Source organism: Peromyscus eremicus, chromosome 10, assembly GCF_949786415.1.
Source record: "Peromyscus eremicus chromosome 10, PerEre_H2_v1, whole genome shotgun sequence".
NCBI classification, from domain to species: Eukaryota; Metazoa; Chordata; class Mammalia; order Rodentia; family Cricetidae; genus Peromyscus; species Peromyscus eremicus.
The window spans coordinates 2,282,333-2,303,372 of NC_081426.1; the positions used below are offsets into that span (position 1 = coordinate 2,282,333).

The window sequence follows — 21,040 nt, forward strand, 5'->3', positions numbered from 1 at the left end:
TGTAATCCACAATCAAACCGTTTACAGAAGAAAGCCAGGACGGCCTTTAAAATCAGTAACAAAGATGGTCCTTGGTTTCCTTTTGGGATGAGAGCAAGATGATCAAATTCTGCTCTGGGAGGAAGGGAACCAGTAAACTCACTCCAGTCATCTGTTCTCCGCTCTGAGTGTGGCTGTGGAGTGGTTGCATCATCTCTGCTGGTGGTGGGTCAGAGAAGGGCTCATGCAATAAGTAATGTCCTGTGATCTTGGGAGCTTTAGTTTTTGTGTTGTTGTTGTTTTTCCTCTCTCTCTCTTAGCATCATAAGTCAATATATAAAATTTACAAGGTAAAAAGAAAAGTAAAAGAGGATTTCAGGATTCCAGGCTTATCAAGTTGAGGTGGTACTGACCAAGCCACTGAACAACCAGACTGCAGAACATATCAGCTATTAAATGCACACAGAGCTAGATCAGCCAAATCCAGAATGCTGTTGTTTGTTTTTTTTTTTAACTCTTTGTTTCTTTTGGTGGGGGCCCACCACCCAGCTCCCAAGTAAATCACACATGGAGGCTTATTCTTAATTATGAATGCCTTACCTTAGCTTGGCCTGTTTCTTGCCAGTTTTTCTTAATTTAAATTAACCTGTCTGTCTTTTGTCTCTGGGCTTTTTACCTTTCTCTCTCTCTTTTTTTTTAATACCTTTCTTTCTTACTCTGTTGCTGGTTGTGTAGCTGGGTGGTTGGCCACTGGAGTCCTCCTCCTTCTCTGGCTACTTCTTTTTTTTTCTTTTTTTTTTTTCAAAGAGATCCCTGAATGCAATATCATTTGCATAATTTCCTTCCTTGCCAATACCAGTAACAATTAATAAATAACTTCCATAAATGATGGCAAGCATCCATAACTCACCAAATGATCAAATACCATTTTCCCTGCCTCTTAGAAATGTGGATGTCATCCCCAAAGTTACTTCTTGAACTGTTGGCCCAGTCCTGTGAAGATATTGTGATCCAAGTAGAATTGTTGTTGTGGTGCCGCATCATCCTTTTGGAGACTTTAGAGGTCGCAGATTGTTTCTTTTCTTGGTGATTCCCCCCCCACCCCCCAACAGTTCTCCCTTCTTTAGATGTCTATCTGTCCAAACGTCCTTGTAGTCTTCAAGGTAGATACTTTTATTTTCCTGAAAAGACAAAAACAAAACCCTCCTCTCCTTGCTCATGTCCTCCAAAAAGCCCCCTGTGCTTCTCCTCACCCTACTTAAAAACTCTTTTCCACCTGGCTCCTCCCTACCACTTCCTGTCAGCTAATTGCTGACTCAGCCTCCTGACTGCAGGTGAATTTTATTTAATCAAACACATCTTTGCATCATTAAACAAATGTTCCAGAGCATAAACAAAAGTAACACACCTTAAAATAATATCCTACAGCACCAGAATGTGAAAAGATCTTCAGAACAAATGACCTGACTTTTCTACAAGTAATACATTCTAGAATCATTTTGTAAATGTTAATGTCCTCCACAACATCAGTGAGGACATTGTTTGAGGCTTAATTTCTTCCACAGGTAAATTATTCTGAGGTAGAAAGCTGAATGTAGAACTGTGGGTGCATATCTCTTTGAGAAAGTGAGGAAAATTGGATGCTGTACTGGAGAAGCTGAGCCCGGTGAGGGTTCATCCAGGGCCTCAGTAACCATGTAGGGGAAGTTCTGGAGTGGAGACAACATTTCAGAGTTGTCCCAAACTGAGGCCAAGAGGCCAGGTTATGTATTCCTGCCCTCAGCCAGTTGTTTAACATGGACTAGAGCTCCTCCTGGCAGGGGACACACTTTAGTAGAGGTAGTTCTTGGTTGCTTGGGGATGATTGTAGTGAAGCACAAGAGCAAGTGATCCCAAGCAACCGGAGATGAAAACAGAATCACTCTTGATGGAGAATGCTATTACCTACTGTAATAATACAAGCAGAATCAAATCCTGAGAGTATTGGTGGCATTTAGCAATACTCAAACCATAATTTGTATATAATGGTTACTTGATTCTAAAGACTCTAAAACATTACAATAAAAGTCCAGACATTTTATAACAATTCTTTTCATTTGTATATTTTGATGTAGAGAAATAAATTACTTTGTAAAATTCATTTGTTATACATTTACATTCAAAACCATTCTTTGAGCTATGGGCAGGGATGTTGTTTTTTGCTCAGCTCTTCACTCCCATACTTACTCTCTCACTTCTGTGGCTCCACTTGCCAATTCTTTGACCACTTTCCATCATTTCTGGCTGTCAAATTTAGGAATGCTTTAGGTAAGTGTGGTGGTTTGAAAGAAAATGGCCCCCAAAGGGAGTGACACTATTAGGAAGTGTGGCCTTGTTGGAGGAAATGTGTTTCTTTTGCTCTAGCTTCCCTAAATGTGACAGTCTGACTTCCTGTTGCCTTCTGGTCAAGATGTAGCCAGCACATGTCTTCCTGTGTGCCACCATGCTCCCCATCATGATGATAATGACTGAACTCTGAAACTGTATGTGAGCCACCTCAATTAAATGTTTTCTTTATAAAAGTTGCCATGGTCATGGTGTCTTTCACAGCAATAAAAACACTAACCAAGACAGAATGTGGCACCAGAGACTGGGGTTTTGTTGTGATAGGCCTGACCATGATTTTGTTTGGAGTAATAATATGGACTTTGGAAGTTTGGGTTAGGAAAGCTGTGGCATGCTTTAAGCTCTGCATAATGGGCCATAGTAATAGGAGCATGGAAGACAGTGGTGCTGAGTGTGATTTAATGAACTCTGAATCAAGAGAGTTCAGAAAAGAAGAATTTAGTATGTTGCCTAGAGATTGTTCTTATGATATTTTGGTGAAGAAAGTGGCCACCTTTTGCCCTACTCTAAAGAGTCTGCCTGAGGCTAAAGTGAAGTGTTTTGGATTAATTCCACTGGCAGAAGAAATCTCAAAACAGCCTAGTATATATAGACTCTGTCATGTGGTTTTTAGTGGTAACTCCAATGAAGATTTATAATGAAAAGGAGCAAGCTGAGCAGGGTAAATTACAAAATGAAAATTTTGAGGAGGAAAAGATCACTGGGAAGTGGAATGGAGCTATATTCTGTGTTCAAGGAGACAAACAGATTAAGAAATAGAATAAAGGGAGTGGTGACCTCAGGGCAAGATCTCACCCAGCTAAATTTCCAACTTATGAAAAGGAATTAAATAAAGAAAAGCTTAGAGCTGGATGTGGTTTTGCATGCCTTTAATCCAGCACCAGGAAGGCAGAGGTTGGTGGATCTCTGAGTGTGAGGCCAACCTGGTCTACAGAGCAAGTTTCAGGACAGCCAAGCTTAGGCAGTGAAGGACAAAAAGTTGGTAAAGATGTAACTGAGGGGGCCATGTTCCAGCCCCAGCAAGCAGCAGAAATTGGTAGCTTCAGCCATGTGAGTTAAGGATAGAAGAAACAGGTTATGGAATTTGTTGCCATACCTAAAGAAAGTTGATGAAACCAGGCATGTGTCAGGGGTGTCCCTGAATGGAGGCCTAGTAGAGAGGCCATTCTGTGAAGCTTTGAAAGTGAAGCCTGGATTGCCTTGGAGAACCCAAGATGTTAGAGATGCCAGAGCCGTGGGATACCTGCCTAAGAGAGCTACTAATAGGGAGTGGAATCAGCCCAAGAGAAAGAAAGTGTGTTGCAGTCAACAAAGCTGAACATAGTTGGAGATCTGAAGAGCATTTTGACATCAGATGCGGAGCTGCAGCGTTTAGAGTTTGCCCAGCTGGCTTTTGGTCTTGCTTTGCTCCAGTATTTCCTCACTATGCTCCCTTCCCTATGTTTTGAAATGGTAATGTATATTCTGTGCCATTATATGTTGAAAGTATGTGTTCTGCTTTTTTATTTTGTTTGTTTTTTTTTTTTTTACAGGGGGATTACAGTTACAAGATTGTCATTCATCTCAGAAGAGACTTTGGACTTTGAAACAAGTTTGAAACTGTTATAGACTATGGGGACTTTTGAAGTTACATTATGATATGGCTATAAGCCTTTGGGAGCCAGGGAATGGAATATGTGGTTTGAAAGAAAATGGCCCCCAAAAGAGTGGCACTATTAGTAGGTGTAGTCTTGTTGGAGGAAGTGTGTCACTGTGCGGGCAGGCTTTGAGGTCTCTTGCTCAAGCTACAACCAGTATGACAGTCAGTTGACTTCCTGCTGTCTTCTGGTCAAGATGTAGCCAGCACCACACCTGCCTGCATGCCACCATGCTCCCAATCATGATGATAATGGACTGAACCTCTGAACTGTACGCAAGCCACCCCCCAGTTATATGTTTTCTCTGTAAGAGTTGCTGTGGTCATGATGTCTCTTCTCAGCAATAGAAACCCTAAGATAGTAAGCTTGGCTCCTCCTTCTTTATTTTTATTTTGTTATTGTTATTATTTATTTGTGTGGGGTGCATATATGCCACAGCACACATGTGGAAGTCAGAGGACGACTTCCAGGAGTTGCCTCTTTCCTTCTATCATGTGGATCCTGGGATAGAACTTGCATCATTAGCTCGGCAGCTGGTGCCTTTGCCCACTGAGTCATCTGGCTGTCCCTCCTTCATTTTTAAGATTCATGTGTGCATGTGTGTACTCATGCATGTGCAGGCACACATACATATGCATGAGCACGGAGACCAGAGGCTGATGTCGAGTGTCTTCCTGAAGCACTCTCCACCTTCTTTGTTTGCTTCTGGTTTTGAGACAGGGTCTCACTATGGTCCTAGCTAGCCTGGAGCTATGTAGACCAGGCTGGCCTTGAATTAATGGAGATCTGCCTGCCTCCGCCTTCTGGGATTAAAGGTATGCGTCACCAGGCTCTACCTGGTTATTTGAAACAGATTATCTCACTGAACCTAGATCTTGCCTGCCTATTTGGCTAACCTGGCTTGCCAGAAGGCCCAAGGATCCTCTGTCTCCACCTCCCCCAGGTTGCGACCTGAACTCAGATCTCTATATTTACACAGCAAGTACTTCCCACACTATCTCCCTGGGCCCTTTTTCTTTTCTTTTTTTGAAAAAGAAGAAGGAAAAGAAGAAGATGATGACTTTTGTCTTCTGTATGTTCTCACCAATCTCACGGCTTTGAATATCCTGTATCTGTAATGACTCACAGATGTTTATCTTCCTTGAACTTCAAACTGGTATATACAAATGCTTACTCAATGTCTCTACTTGGGTATCTACATACATCTCAAACTTGACATGTGCAAACCAAACCTATTATTTTATCCTACTCTCCGCCTCTGCAAAATTGCCTCTTCCCATAGTCTTCAAAACTCTCTACAAACAGCAGCTCTGCTCTCCCAGTCACTCAAGACAAACATCCTGGACTCACCCTTGAATAAAAGAAATTTTAAGCATTATGTCAGTTTACTAACAGACACTTCCTTTCATCTCTAATGCACAAGGACTTTTCATTTTTTCACATAAATGCCATTATCTAACAAAACAGGATAACACTTTAATATCATCTAATTCCTAGTCTGTATTTGAATATCCCTAATTATCTCAAAAATGCCATTTTATAGTTGTTTTATTCTAACTAAGATTCAAATGAAGGGGCTAGGAATATAGCTCATTTGGTAGAGTGCTTGTCTAGCATTCACAAAACCCTGAGTTCTGTCCCTAACACTGCACAAAGGTAGGTGTGGTAGCACATGCCCATAATCGTAGCACATGGGATGTGGAGGCAGGGAAACAGGAGCTCAGGGTCATCTTCTACAACAGCAAACCAAAACAGGATGGGGAGAGGGGACAAGTGAACCAAAGGAGGGTGAATGTGATTGGAGTATATTGTGTAATATGTAAATATGTCTTGGTATTGGTGAAATTATTAAGGCCACTCCACGTAGTTAAAAGGAAGACTTATTTAGTGGGTAACTTACAAATGAAGGGATAGGTAGGTCACGGGGTCTGGGGAAGGTGTATCACAGTCCAGCGGTGTTCTCTGGAGCTCTGCTCAGTCAACCTCCACTGTCCAGGGTCCCAGAACAGAGAGAGAGCATTGGCCCATCCTGATCTCGGGTCTCCAGGGTCCTCCCTTGGCCCCACCTTGTAGGTGTGACAGTTGCCAAAGCCTCAATGGGAGTTGGAACTTCCAGATCAAAGCTGGAATGGCTACCCACTACATCTTGGTAAGATCATTAAAATAAAATTAGATAAAACAATATTAGGTAGTTATGAGTACTGCAGGTAGGGGAAGGGTAGAGAGTGGCTATTCAAACCAAGATGATCAGAAAATCCTCTCTGATAGAGTGCCATATGAGCCAGTACTGAAATAAAGTATGTGTTAGTCTGTATTAGCGACTTTTCAGTTACTGTGACAAAATATCTTCACAAAATCTTAAAGGAGAAAGGGGGTTCATTTTGGCTTATGGTTCCAGAGGAATGAGTCAAACATGGCAAGAAAAAGCATGGCAAAAGTCAGGAGAATTAGCATGGCAGGATCAGGAAGCTGGTTAGTCACATTTTCATCCACACACAGGAAGGAGGGGAGGAGGGAGGGAGAAGGGAGAGGAGGAGGGAGAGAAGAGGAAGTGTGGCAAGGCTACAAACCCTCAAACACTACTTCCAGCGACATGCATCCTCCAGCAAGGCTCCAACCCCCGAAGGTTGCATATCCTTCCGAAGCAGCTACACCAATTAGAGATAAGTGCTCAAACATGTGAGTCTATGTTTCTTATTTAAATCACAATGATAAACTGTCTAATCTTGCAGATGGATTACATGAAAGGTATGGAAAACTGATTCTTGATGGGGTAACATGGAGGACACTGAGTATCTTGACAAAAGCGGTTTTTGTGAATGAGGCCTGACTGAAATGGGTTCAGGAGAAAATCAAAAAAGATAAAATGGAAACATAAGTATAGACTTCAGAGGACTTTTGCAGTACAGAACTGATTAGTAGGGTACTGAGTAGAAGGGATGTTGAAATAATAAAGGACTTCCTCTGTTCACATAGGAAATACTACAGCATATTCGATAGTGATGAGAATGATTTAGTGGAAAGAGCACTGATGATTGCTTTAGTCTCTCGTGTTTTTATAACAAAATATCCAAGACTGGGGACTTTGTAAAATAAAGAGGTTTATCTAGCTCACTTTTGGGGGGGATGGGTCTGCTGTGGATAGCACTCTGTATGCTGTGAATGTGTTGCTCTGATTGGTTAATAAATAAAGTGCTGATTGGCCAGTAGCCAGGCAGGAAGTATAGACAGGACAAAGAGAGGAGAATTCTGGGAAGAGGAAGGCTGAGTCAGGAGTCACCAGCCAGACACAGAGGAAGCAAGATGTAAAGTTACCAGTAAGCCACGAGCCATGTGGCAAGGTATAGATTTATAGAAATGGGTTAATTTAAGGTGTAAGATCTAACTAGCAAGAAGCCTGAGCCATTAAGCCATACAGTTTTAATTGGTGTGTTTACTTGGGTCTGAACGGCTGCAGGCCCAGGCGGGACTGGAGAAAACTCCAGCTACATGGGTCCAACTTGCATTTCCTTTTCTTTTTTTATTCTTGTCTCATACAACACATCCCAATCACAATTTCCCCTCCCTCCACTTCTTCCAACCCCTCCCCTCCACCTCCCCTCTCCCTGAGATCCACTCCTCCTCATTTCCATTTAGAAAAGAGTAGCCTTCCCCAGGATATCAGCTGCACACGGCATAAAAGGTTACAATAAGACTAGGCACATACCCTCATATCAAGGCTGGACGAGGCAACCCAGTAAGAGGAAAAGGGTCCCAAGAGTGGGCAAAAGACTCAGAGATACCCCCACTTCCACTGTTAGGAGTCCCACATGAATATCAGGCTACACAACCATAACATATGCAGAGGATATAGTATATATATATATATATATATACACACACACACACACACACTATATCGGCTCCATGATTGCCCCTCCAGTCTCTGTGAGCCCTCATGAGCCCTGCTTAGTTGATTCTGTGGTCTGTGTTCTCCTGGTGTCCTCAACCCCTCTGGGTCCTCCAATTCTTCTTCTTCCTCTTCCACAGGGTTTCCCAAGTTCTAAGGGAAGAAATCCAGTGGGCATCTCCAATTTGGGCTCTCTCTCCTCTTAATGTTTTGCTATTGGTCTCTGTATCTGTTTCCATCAGCTGCCAGAGGAAGCCTCTCTGGTGATGACTGGACTATGCACCAATTCATGAGTATGTAATAGTATCATTAGGAATCATTTCACTGATTTTTTTTTTTTATCCTAGGTCTCTGGGCTATCCAGCCTCCAGTTTCTGATCATCTGGGCAGTGTCAGGAATGGGCTTCCTTTCATGGCATGGCCTCAAATTAGACCAGTCATTGGTTGGCCATTTCCACAAGTTCTGTACCTCCATTGCCCCAGCATCTTGCAGACAGGACAAGTTGTGGGTCAAAGGTTTTGTGGCAAGGATGGCTTCCAAGTCCCACTACTGCAAGTTGCCTGGTTACAGATGGCCATTTCAGGCTCCATATGCCTCACTACTGGGAGTCCTTGCTAGGGCCACCCTCATAGACTCTTGGCAGCTTCAATGCACTGTTTCCAGATTGCCCCTAAAATGCCCTCTAGTTCTAGGCATCACTCCTTGTATGTGGCACAAGTACACACTGGAGTACTACTCAGCTGTTAAAAAATGACATCATGAAATGTGCAGGCAAATGGATGAAACTAGAAAAAAATCATGCTGACTGAGGTACCCAGACCCCAAAAGACAAACATAGTATGTACTCACATATAAGTGGTATTAGCTATAAAGTAAAGGATAACCATGCTTCAATCCACAGATCCAGATGCTAGGTAACAAGGAGGGCCCAAAGGGAGTCAAGGGCACCACAAGAAAACCCACAGAATCAACTAACCTTGGCTCATAGGGCCTCACAGTGACTGAACTGACAACCAGGGAGCCTGCATAGGACTGACCTAGGCACTCTGCATATATGTTACAGTTGTGTAGTTGGTCCTCTTGTGGGACTCCTAACACTGGGAGCAGGGGCTGTCTCTGATTCTTACTGGCTTCTGGGACCCTGCTCCTCATACTAGGCCCAGGCTTAGGCATGTGGAAGTGCTTAGTCTTAATGTAACTTGATATGCCATGTTTTGTTGATACTCATGGGAGACTTGATTTTTCCTAAACAAAAGCAGAGGAGAGGATGGGGGTGGGTGGGAACAGAGGGGGACGGGCAGAGGGACTGGGAGGAAAGGAGGGAAGGAAAACTGTGGCCAGGATGTAAATAAAAATAAAAACCTGCTTGTGTGTGTCTGTGTCTGTGTCTGTGTCTGTCTGTCTGTCTGTCTCTGTGTGTGTGTGTGTGTGTGTGTGTGTGTGTGTGTGTGTGTGTGTGTGCGCAGAAAGGGCAACCTCCTCAGAAATGCCATCAAACTCCTTTGAGACTAGGCCTTTCTTGGCCTGGAGCTCACCATTTAGGTTAGACCGAGCCCCACCTCATCAAATTCTCCACCTCTCAATGCTAGGATTTTAATCATGCATCATCATGCCTGATTTTTTTTTCCTTGAGTTCAAGGAATCAAACTCAGATTGCCATGCTTATGGGGAAAGCATTTTACTAACTGAGCTTTCTTCCTACTCCCATTTCATAGTTTTGGTGGTCTCATCTGGCTAGCTTCTATGAAGGCCATCTTAGTTACATTTCTATTGCTGTGCTAAGACACTATGACTAAGGCAATTTCTAGAAGGAAGAGTTTATGTGGGGCTTACAGTTCTAGAGGGATAAAAGTCCATCGCCATCATGGCAGGAAAGTGTGGCAGCAAGCAGACACAATGGCTGGAGAAACAGCCAAGAGCTCACATCTCACATGGCAGACAGGAAGCTGAGAGAGTGAACTCAAAATGGCCTGAGTCTTTTGAAACCTCTGAGTCCACCCACCAGTGCCATATTTCCTCCTGAAAGGCCATACTAACTGGGGATACCACTAACAGGGGCCCAAACATGCCAGTGCCAGAGCTAATGCAGGACACCTCATTCACACCATCACAAGGTCTTTCTGCCTGCATCCCAGCATGGTGGAATAATACATACAGAAGAGCACACATGGGACAAAGCTACTCTAGAAGCCAAATCCCTTTTATAGCAACCTGCTCCCATGGTAACCAGCCTTTATAGTTCACTGTCGTAACTACTCATGTAAGAGATGCATTAACCCTTGAGAGGGTAGTGCCTCTGGTACCTGATCACCTCTTTATGATAAAACTAACATTTTAAAACTCTTTCATCCACTTTTTTTTAGATAAACAACATATAGTGTGCATGACTGTCACCCACTGCACGGTAGCACAGCGGATCTTATCTCTCCCGAACTGCAGCTGAGTACCCACGTGTTGACTTTCCCTTCTCTCCCTTCCCATCGCACTCTCCCCAGTCTCTGGTAACCACTGTTGTTTTGTTTTGGCTACTTGAGACAGAATGCCCTGTAGCCTAGGCTGGCCTTGACCTTACTATGCAGCTGAGGATGACCTTGAACTTTATTCTCCTGCTTCCACTTCCCAAAGGTTGGGGTTACAGGTTATGAGTCACTGCATCCAGCACTCTGGTACATTGTTTTACTCTGTTTTGATGCACTTAATTTTTATATTTCACTTAACAACCTTCAGTTCTATCAATGTTGTGACAAATGACATACTTTTTATGAATAAATAATTGTCATGTACAGTATATTAGTAAATTGTTGTGTGTGGTTTGAACTCACTGAGAAGCTGACTCTGGAAGAGGGTTATCTGTCTCCCATTTCATATCCCAGCATTTTTTCTCTAAGTGTCCTGCCTATCTGGAGATGGTCTGAATCCCTTAATTTTGGCAATGAGGGGAAGAGAACAATAAAACAGACCAAGAGTAAAAGCATCATGTCTTTGAGAACAGTGGGAATATGAACTGTTTCCACAGATGTTGCTACTGTTTATTCCATGATATGGAAGTGCTTAGAGCCGAGGGGCTGGGAAGATGTCAGACAACAGCATTTGCTGTTCTTGCAGAGAAACTGGACAAGATTCCTAGTACCCACATGGTGGCTCACAACTGTTTGTCACTCCAGTTACATGTCCTCTTCTTGCCTCCTTGGCCACCAGGCATGCATTTGGTGAATGTATATGCATGCAAACCAAACATTCATACATATAAAGGTAAATAAAAATTTTAAACATGCCTATAGTGGAAAAAAAAAGAAGTCAAAACTTCATCCATGGAAAACTTATCCATGGCAAGAAAGCAAGTTGGGAACTTCATCTGGCTCCCTCAACTTCACTAGTCAGTTTCTGCTGAATATTGTGAATGCTTAACTTGATGATGTTATCTCTGTGTGTTGTTATTTGTTCTTTTACTTTAAGCCTCACCAAAGGGGCACTCTGCTCTTGAGAAGAGCAGAGGACTGCCTGTCAGGAGCTCCAGCTGATTGCCTCAGCAGAGCTTCTGTTAGATGTTTTGAATACCCTATTTGATGTTTTTCTTTATCATCCATCTAATATCTGTATATCTTGTTATGTAGTATTTTGCTTTGGCTTGCTATATACTTAAGCTCACTCATTCACAACTGAAATATGGCTATTGTAAATCATTCTCTGCATCACACAAAACAATAAATTCCTTAGTGCAAATGTACTACATGTCCTTTCTCCACTCATCATTTAACGAAAACATCTTTTTAGTCTTTCCCCTTCTTAAATCACACTTCCAATCTCTCTAGAACATTTCTGGTGATAATGTTCTACTCTTACCCCTGCACTAAGCAACTTGACAAAGGAGCTATGCAGGGATCTGCCTGGAGCCCAACTCAACAGGCAGCTGTCAGTCTATTTCACCCCATCAATCAACAACAACAAAAAGCAAGGAAGTCTCAGTGTCTCTTTGGTATACTGACTGCATTTCCTTTGGATACATCTACAATTGGCACTTGAGGACCATAAGAACTGACAGAGATGCAAGGACAAACTGTCTGGAGGTGGCATTCTGGGAGGTCCTTTGCTTGCTGTCCTCCCTAGGAAAGAACTATGCTCATCAAACCACTCATCAAGTTTAGCATATGAGTCTCTATCTGGGAACCCACTGGCCATGCTGGCCCGGGAATCAGGTAGGCGATCTTAACTCTCCTTCCTAGCCCCCACTTCCAATCCCCCAGTCTCATCCCCAGCCCTATGGCAGACCACCTGCAAGGATCTGTCCTCCCACTATGGCTCTACCCTCTAGAGATGCTACCAAACCTTGAGGTAAACCCAGGTTTGCTCCTTCCCATGGACCATTTCAGCCCCTACCCCTTCTAGATCATCCCCATTCTTTGCATCAACCCACAATACCTAGAAACATGAGCTACTGGGGACCCCTAGTGGTCACACCTGGCAGGGACTCAGAAACACTCCCTACCAGGCAATGGAAGGAGATCAAGGGGATACAAATAGGAAAGGAAGAAGTCAAAGTATCTTTACTTGCAGATGACATATATGACCCTAAACATTCCACCAGGAAACTCCTACAGCTGATAAACACTTTCAGTAAAGCAGCAAGACACAAAATTAACATGAAAAATCAGTACAAATGACAAACAAAGAAAGGAATCAGAAAAACAACAGCTTTCACAGTGGCCTAAAAAACGCCTTGGGGTAGCTTTAACCAAGCAGTTGATAGACTTGTATGATAAAAACTTGAAGACATTTAAGAAAGAAGTTGAAGAAGACATCAGAAGATGGAAAGATCTCCTATGCACATGGATCTTTAGGAGTAACATAGTAAAAATGGCCATCCTACCAAAAGCAATCTACAGATTCAATGCAATTAAAATTCCAACACAATACTTCACAGAAATTGAGAAGACAATTTTCAGTTTCATATGGAAATACAAAAAACTCAAGGTAGCTAAAACAATTCTGAATAATAAAGGAACTGCTGGAGGTATCATTATCTCCAATCCCAAACTGTGTTCCAGAGCTATAGTAATAAAAACAGCATGGCACTGGCACAAAATCAGACATGTTGTTCAATGGAAAAGAACTGAAGATCCAGACATAAATCCACATACATAAGGACACCTGACTTTTTATAAAGAAGCCAGAAATACACACTGGAAAAAAGACAGCATCTTCAACAAATTGTGCTGGTCAAACTGGAGGGCTCCATGAACAAGAATCAAAATAGATCCATACTTACCATCCTGCACAGAACTCAACTCCAAATGGATCAAGGACCTTAATAGTGCCAGAAACACTGAATCTGATAGAAGGGAAAATGAAGAAAATCCTTGGACTCATTTGGCACAGGAGACTTTCTGAATGAGACACTGCTCACTGTAGGCACTAAGATCAACAATTAATATCTTCTGTAAGACAAAGGACACCATCATTCAGACAAAGCAGCAGCCTATTAGCCAGGGAAAAGACTTATATTCATAGAAGGCTAATATCTAAAATATATAAAGAACTAAAAAAACAAACAAACAAAAAAATGGACATCAAGAAAACAAATAACTTTGATTACTGTGAAGAGACACCATGCCCATGGCAACTCTTCTAAAGGAAAATATTTAACTGAGGTGTCGGCTTACAGTTCAGAGGTTCAGTCCATTATCATTATGGTGGGGAGCATGGCAGCATGCAAGTAGACATGGTGCTGGCTACATCTTAAGCAGAAGGCATCAGGAAGTATACTGAGGCACTGGGCATGGCTTGGACATATATGAGACCTCAAAGCCCACCCCCATGGTGACATACTTCCTCCAACAAGGCCATACCTATTCCAACAAAGCCACACTTCCTGATAATGCCACTCCCTTTGGGGGTCATTTTCTTTCAAACCACCACAAGAAGTTTCTTAAAAAATACACACATGAAAGAAATGTAAATGGAATCACCAAATAATGGGGGAGACAAAGCCCCAACTAGACATCTTTCACCAAATGAAACCTCTAATTCCAGGAATGGGTTACATTTAATCAAGCTATTGGCCAAAGAAGCCCCAAGAAAACCCACAAATAATTCAGGCTATTGCCAAGGCTATTGGTTGTTCTCCAAAAACTGAAGGTAAGGCCCTATTGCTGAAGACAACGTCTATGTAACTCACTGCACATAGGAAAGCCAAGTGTCTACCTAGAACCTTCACCTTTGCTGTCTAGTGTTTGTGGTACTGGAAGGTACTCTAGAGAAGAAAGGTAAACACTAACCCAGCTACAAACTCCTAGCTCTACAATGGTGATCTGCCTGCAAGATATGCTTGGGACTCAGAGAACTCTGCGGAAGATGAGGCAGCAGGGAGGAGAGACACCAAAGAAACCATGTCTTCCAGATACAAGAGGACTGATGCACACATGAGCTCGCAGGCTGTAGCACAGGGCCTGCATAGGTCCAAACCAGACGGGGTCCCAACACTGAGGGGAGAAATGGACACAAGTTCTCATCCCTAACCTGGAAGCTATCTCCAACTGGTAACTGTTCACAAAGGAAAAATTAGTTTTCTCCAACAGAGTTTGACTGGCAACACAAACCGCACTTACGGGCAGGCACCAAGCCCAGCAGCAGAAGGACAGCAGAAAATGTAATGAAAATCTCCTGGACCCATATACAAAATGGATGGATACTGAAACAAAAAAAAAAATTTTAAATAACACTCCAACTACAAATAGTAGCCAGAGAGACTGGGGGTGGGGGATGGGCAATAAATGAGCCTAAAATATAGGGGAAAAAGTAAATAATTTCCTAGACACAAAAAGGGGAAATATTAAAAATAAAAAGGAGAAATGAGCAAACTGAGTAATAGAAAAGCAGAACTCAATCTGATGACATGTTTGAAACCTGTCTCTAGAGTAGAGTGTGCCCTCTCACTGCTGAGAAGCCTTTCTTGACATTAAGCTTGATTTCCAAACTGTCATGGGTCCAAGGTTTACTTTGAGCAAATGAATACATTTTGTCATATTAATAAAGATATTTAAATGAACAAACATTTAAAAGAAAGTTTTAAATGGAATCATGTTATACGTATTATGGATGAATGGTTAGGATTCCACGAAAAATAAAACAGAAAAATATTCTATCAGGGAGTTTACATTTTGACCCTGTAGGATTACTCAGTTGAGTAACACTCATTAAGTAATACTCAGTGTTACTCAGGTGAGGCTATGATCTACTAGTAAATTGTGGGATTATTGCATATAATAATGAAAATAAATGAAACTGGGGTATCAGAATACAATACCTAAAGAAAAGGTAAGTACTGCTTCATGAAAACATTACATATGTAAACTGATATTAAAATGTGTGTCTTACAAGTGGTAGGTTGAAATAAAAAATAAATTTGAGGGTTGGAGAGATGGCTCAGTGAGTCATCCTGGCGGGGAGTGGCTCATACTGCATGAGAACCTGAGTTCAGATCTCCATATCTCACATACCTGTAACCCGCTACGTGAAGGAAGAGACAGTTGGATCCTTGGGACTTGCTGGTGAGCCAGTCAAACAGAAACAGCTAGGTTCAAAGAGAGATCCTGCTGTAAACGGAAGTCTGTCCTGCCAGCAATCAAACACCTGGCAGCCGCTTTTCAAATTACCACACAGAGGCTTATATTAATTATAAATGTTTGGCCAATGACTCAGGCTTACTATTAACCAGTTCTTATATTTAAATTAACCCATTCCTATTAATCTTTTTACTGCCGCATGGTCAGTGGTGCCCAACCAGGTAGATCTGAACCCCACGTGCCCCTACTGGGACTACTCCCGTGACCAAACCCTAATGCCCACAGGCGGCTACTGGTGAGTTTCTCCACCCTGCAAAGCCTGTGTGAACCCCCTGGGAACTGCCTGACCCCTGCTCAGGTGACCCCCTGAATACAGGGCTGTGTTGGGAGCCTGGAGGCCATGCAGCTCACACGCAGCAGGTTCTTCTAACCACTACCGGAAGCACGCACGTTCTGCGTCCGATAGAACACTGCATCAGAGAGAAAGGCGTCTTTCTAGTTCCGTACTTACAGTGGCTGGGTTGGGTAACAGACCCCCGCCTGGTTAGAGACTAACAGCGGACTGTTCATTTTCTTTTAAAACTGTTTGGTATAGCTGCGGCCAACTCCATCCTTTGAAACTGGCGTGTTCAGCCAGGCCCGCAGAGTGTCTGCAGGTGTCCCAGGCAGCGCTTCTAATTGTTTGGTGTATTGCCATCTGTTGTGATCTCAGGAGTTCTGCTCAGTGCTCATGGGCAGGAGTTGCCTGGGTTGATTCATACAGCCCATTCAGGGGAGCCTGAGTCAGCTCGCACCAGACCTGTTTTGGTGCTACACCTCAGACACCTACTGGCCAAGCAACAATACTACATCCAAAAATCATGCAAAGAACCAGCCATTCGCCTAACCTGGTTAATTACATCTGGAACATCAAGACACGTAGGACAATCTTTTGAGGATTTTATCTGAGGTAAATTACTTGATAATTTTACACTTTAAACTGATTAATAAATAAACAAATTAATAAAATTTTCCTTTATAAATTTTGAATATTTCTCAAAAAATGACAATTTCACCATTCAGGAATTTAAAAACTTTTTTGTTTGTACTATGAATGAAATATTACAGGACATATATGACCTTCCTGGTATGTATACAATGTTCACCATGATCGCAATTAGCATAGTGATTCATCTCATATTAAAAAAATTGGCTTAATAACAGCAAAAATGGGTCATTGATGGGACTAATACAGGACTTAAATAGAAGGATTCTTTCTTTGGAATCTGATAATTTACCACAAGAACTTCAGTCCATTAATAATAACTGAACAACCAGATTTAATTATATTGATAATAAATATAAATACTTAATGAATAAAACAATAACTCTTCAGAGCAATCTTAATGCCATTCAGATCATTTCTAAGGAGAAAAGATAATCACTAATTGATAGAATAAAGTCTGTGGAATTATATGTTTCTGATGAACATAAAAAGTTGTATGATTCTATGCTGTCCTTTCAGGATGAGCAGGACACAAGGAAAAGTGACTGCTGAACTTTGCCAAGACAGGGTAAGATGGTCTTTCAAAATTCTTGCTTCTGAAAATGGTCTGTCTGATATTCTAGGCCTGTAGCCAAATTGAATGCCCCAACAGGGCTGAGAAACTTTAGGTGACTGTCCAGGCTGCCTGCTGTCTCTGTCTATTCTTGCAAGAAGTTTGGAAATTGCTTGCTTGAATTTTCTGTTTTCTCAGGTATTATTATGTTCCTTCTCAGGTCTTTGATGGAGTTCAAAACTAGATAGTTACAGTTACAATCTTTTCATATCTTAACTAGAACATATTAGTACTAGAGTTAGATCTTCAAGCAGGATAGCTATTGGAGTAATCTTGGTAATTTACCATTTACCCCTTTTCTGGACATTTCTGGACATTTAGCATGTCTTTCTTGTTTGATGTTATTCTTGTTTGTTGTAGTTCCATTTTTTAAATGTTATTATCCTTTGTTTATCCTGGACAATACTTGATAATCATTCTTATTGTATATAGTTTGCATTAAGATTAGAACCTTTGGGGCTGGAGAGATGGCTCAGAGGTTAAGAGAACTGACTGTTCTTCCAGAGGTCCTGAGTTCAATTCCCAGCACCCACATGGTGGCTCACAACCATCTGTAATGAGATCTGGCACCCTCTTCTGTGTACATAATAAATAAATAAATAAGATTAGAACCTTTGAGAGGCTGGAGGGGCAGGCGGAGGGAAAAGGAGGATCTGTGATTGGTATATAAAACGAATTAAAAATTTTTCTTAAAAAAATTAGAACCTTTTTAGACAAAAAGGGGAAATGTAGTGGTATTTGTTCCACCCATGACCTTGGGCTATACGGCCCAAAGGAGGTGGTGCTTCCTGCCATTGTATATGATCTCTTGTACTGTGGCTTACTGGTTCTCTGGCATCTTCAGGGCTCCTTGCATCTGTCTTGACTCTGCCCCTCTAAAAATCCTCTGAGTTCCAGTTTGATTCTTCTGCTTAACCTTATCCTGTCTTGCCATAGGCCAAAACAACTTTATTATCAACCAATGAGAGACATACATATTCACAGCATACAGAAAGACCATCTCATAGCATCCTACCTCAAAAACTAAGGTGGAGAGTGAGAGAGGAAGATACTTGAAGTTCATCTCTAGCCTCCATAGATGCATGCACAGATGAGGGTGTATGTACACACACACACACACACACACACACACACACACACACACACATGCAGGAGGCACTGGTTTAGGCCCTTGTAATCATAAGCTTTATTCAAAATATTTCCCAACTTGTAAAGCTTTGGCACAGCCCAGTCATTACTAAAGCTAGCTACAGTGTGAGAAAACTGCTGGGCCAGGGTTCTTTTTGTGGTGGACTATGTCTAAAACAAAAGGCCAAAATGACAGATAAATAGGGGTCTTATGGTTTTTCCAACTTGTGGTAACAAATGACTCAAAATATCAGAGCTTAAAGTAACACAAATTTATTATGTTATGGCAGAGGCAGAGGTCAGGCAGAAGACCAGCTGAGTTCAGATCAGGATATTGACACAACCATGTTCTTTTGTTGAAAGCTGTAAGGGAGACTCTTCCTGTCTTCTTCAGCTCTTCAACACTGCCCACATTCCTTTACCTGTGGCCACCTTCCTCTGTCTTCAAAGCAGCAACAGTGCCCCTTCCTCTGGCCTTCCTCCACAGCTGTATCTCTTTCCACAGGAGTTAGGAAAAGGTCCTTCACTTTCAAGGATTTGAGTGATTCAATTCTCCCCTCATAGATAATCCAGAGCACTCTCTGCATTCCAAGACTTTAACCTCACACACACTAAGTCTCTTGGCCACATTTACAGGCTCCTGAGGATTCAGGAGTGGAAATCTTTGGAGAATGTCTTTGGAAATTGTGTGAAGATATGTTCTGTGAAGTGACCTCCTAGGAGTCTGTGTGGTATTCCAGGGGTGTGTTTCGAATGTTCATAAACCTATGATCTGCACGGGGGCTGGTTGAGCATACAGATTCCTCTCACTTCTCCTGTTGCTTTTACCACACCAGTGTTTTCCTAGGCTTAGCTGTGAAATGGGCTGACTGCCTCACATCCAGAACTGGGAGAGAACTGTGTGTACAACTTAAGAAAGGCATCTATGGAAACATTCTTCCCCTTAGCACAAGGAAAAAACCAAAGTGCTGTTCAATGTTCACTGCATTGCTTAAAATCATAGGAAGGTGGCCCTTTATGTGATTTTTGCATTTGGGGTCAACTCATTCTTCTCCCATGATAAAGGAGACTTTACATACAATTAGTAGTCATATGTACATATGTATTTCTTCTGTAAATCTCAGACTCTTGCTTCCTAACACAAAGGTGTTTATTTTTATTTTCCCACTCCTAATTTCAATGTTTTCAACTTGAAAAGGTGAATTATTTTTCAAAACCTTTGCTGGCCTTCAAATTACCTGACTTGCATCTGTCCTGACCTGTCCTGCACTGGCTGTTCTTCCTTCTTGGTCTGCTGCTGACATTCTACTTAGTCTCAACAACAGAATTGCTAAGAAAGGACTAGAAAGAAGTTGGTTAGTTGCAGCTACCCAAACCATTCAGAAGTAATTTTCTATCAAATGTAACTTATTTAAAACAATTTAACATACACCTAATTAACTGATACTATTTTTGTATCAATTTTTTTAAATATTTCAACTCTCTCTTCTCTGGTGTTACGTTTTATACTGTAAGGCAAGAGCTGAAAGCCTGTATATTCCTTTTCCAGAAATTTTTACCAACTAGCTTACCAGTTGGAGAAGAAAACATTGTGGCATGCCATGGTAGCAGAGGTGTCTCAGCATAGGGTCAAACAGGTTATAGAGTATTTCTCTGAATGTGGAGCTCCTCCACCAGCCACACAGAACCTTGAGACGTGAATGCTTGCCTGGTAGCAGGTGTGTCTTCCTATCAATGCTTCTCTTTTAGCTCTCTCAACATCTTTGCAACCATTTTCAGAATTCAAATCTCTTTCTAAGCCAAATGCAGATATGTGTGCCCAACACCACAGACACTCAGGAGGATCTAGAATTTAGCTCACCTGAGCAGCATAGAGAAGACTCCAGCTCAAACCAACAAGAAGCAACATAAGACAAAATGAAGGTTTTCTTTCTGTTTGAATGGTGTAGAATTGTAGGCAGAAGTTTATCTCCCATCAACAACTCTCAAATATCTGGCAGCCACTTCCCAAATAATTGACTCAGAAGCTTAATATTACTTATAAATGCTCAGCCAGTAGGTCAGGCTTATTACTAACTAGCTCTTACACTTAAATTAACTCATAATTCTTATTTATGTTTAGCCTCATGGCTTAGTACCTTTTTTCAGTAGAAATTCTCATCTTGCTTCCTCTGCATCTGACTAGTGACTCCTTCTCTGTTCTTCCTCTTCCCAGCATTCTTAGTTTGGTCACCCCACCTACACTTCCTGTGTGGCTATTGGCCAATCAGCATTTTATTAAAACCAATTAAAGTGACAAATCTTTTCAGTATAAAAGAGGATTATTCCACAGCATAGAATGTTTTGTTTTGTTGACTTATTGATGAGATTACAGCCCAAACTGTACTCAAAACTAAGAATTATATTCCCCTTACATCTCTCTCTTTTTAAGAAATGTTGCTTCTATAAACTCTTAATGATATGGCTGTTTGCATAAGATCTGCGAAGACCACATCAGTTGACATGTTGTGGAGGCTCACAAAGGTTTCCTAGTGAGATCTGAGCTTGCTTTACCCAGCAGAGCTGCATTAGAGGATTGCTTGACCATGTGCATGGTTACCAGGTGATTGGAAGGGTCTACACTTGGCTGAGCTAGGGGGAGGTCTTTTGCTCCACCCCTTGGCATTCCTATAAATGGCTCTTTAGAAGAGATAAGAGGGGCCAGTGGATAATGATCCAGGCCCTCCTGAGGCTATCCTGTGTTTCTATCTGTTTCTCTCCCCTCTATCCTTCTATCTAATGTCTCTTATTCCTCATTCCTCAAGAATACCCTGTCATTAAATGTTGAAGGTGGTATCCCAGCTGGGCTCCCACAAATGGCA

General features: G+C 41.9%; 2 long non-coding RNA genes across 3 annotated transcripts in view; one reads left to right on the forward strand and one right to left on the reverse strand.

The window, feature by feature from the left end:
- Window positions 1-293: 293 nt before the first annotated feature.
- Window positions 294-16,087, reverse strand: LOC131920655 (uncharacterized). 2 transcript variants are annotated; one of them, XR_009381741.1, is made up of 4 exons: window positions 15,965-16,087; window positions 15,388-15,461; window positions 2,206-2,262; window positions 294-1,160 (listed from the first exon to the last, which is right to left on the reverse strand). It is a non-coding gene; the product is annotated as an uncharacterized LOC131920655 (long non-coding RNA). The 2 variants fall into 2 exon arrangements; XR_009381742.1 differs by lacking the exon at window positions 2,206-2,262.
- Window positions 16,088-16,221: 134 nt separating this feature from the next.
- The window catches only part of LOC131920673 (uncharacterized), a 33,685-nt gene continuing 28,866 nt past the window's right edge, over window positions 16,222-21,040 (forward strand). Inside the window, exon 1 of the long non-coding RNA XR_009381744.1 lies at window positions 16,222-16,402. This is a non-coding gene — a long non-coding RNA (uncharacterized LOC131920673). The remainder of the gene's footprint in view (window positions 16,403-21,040) is intronic.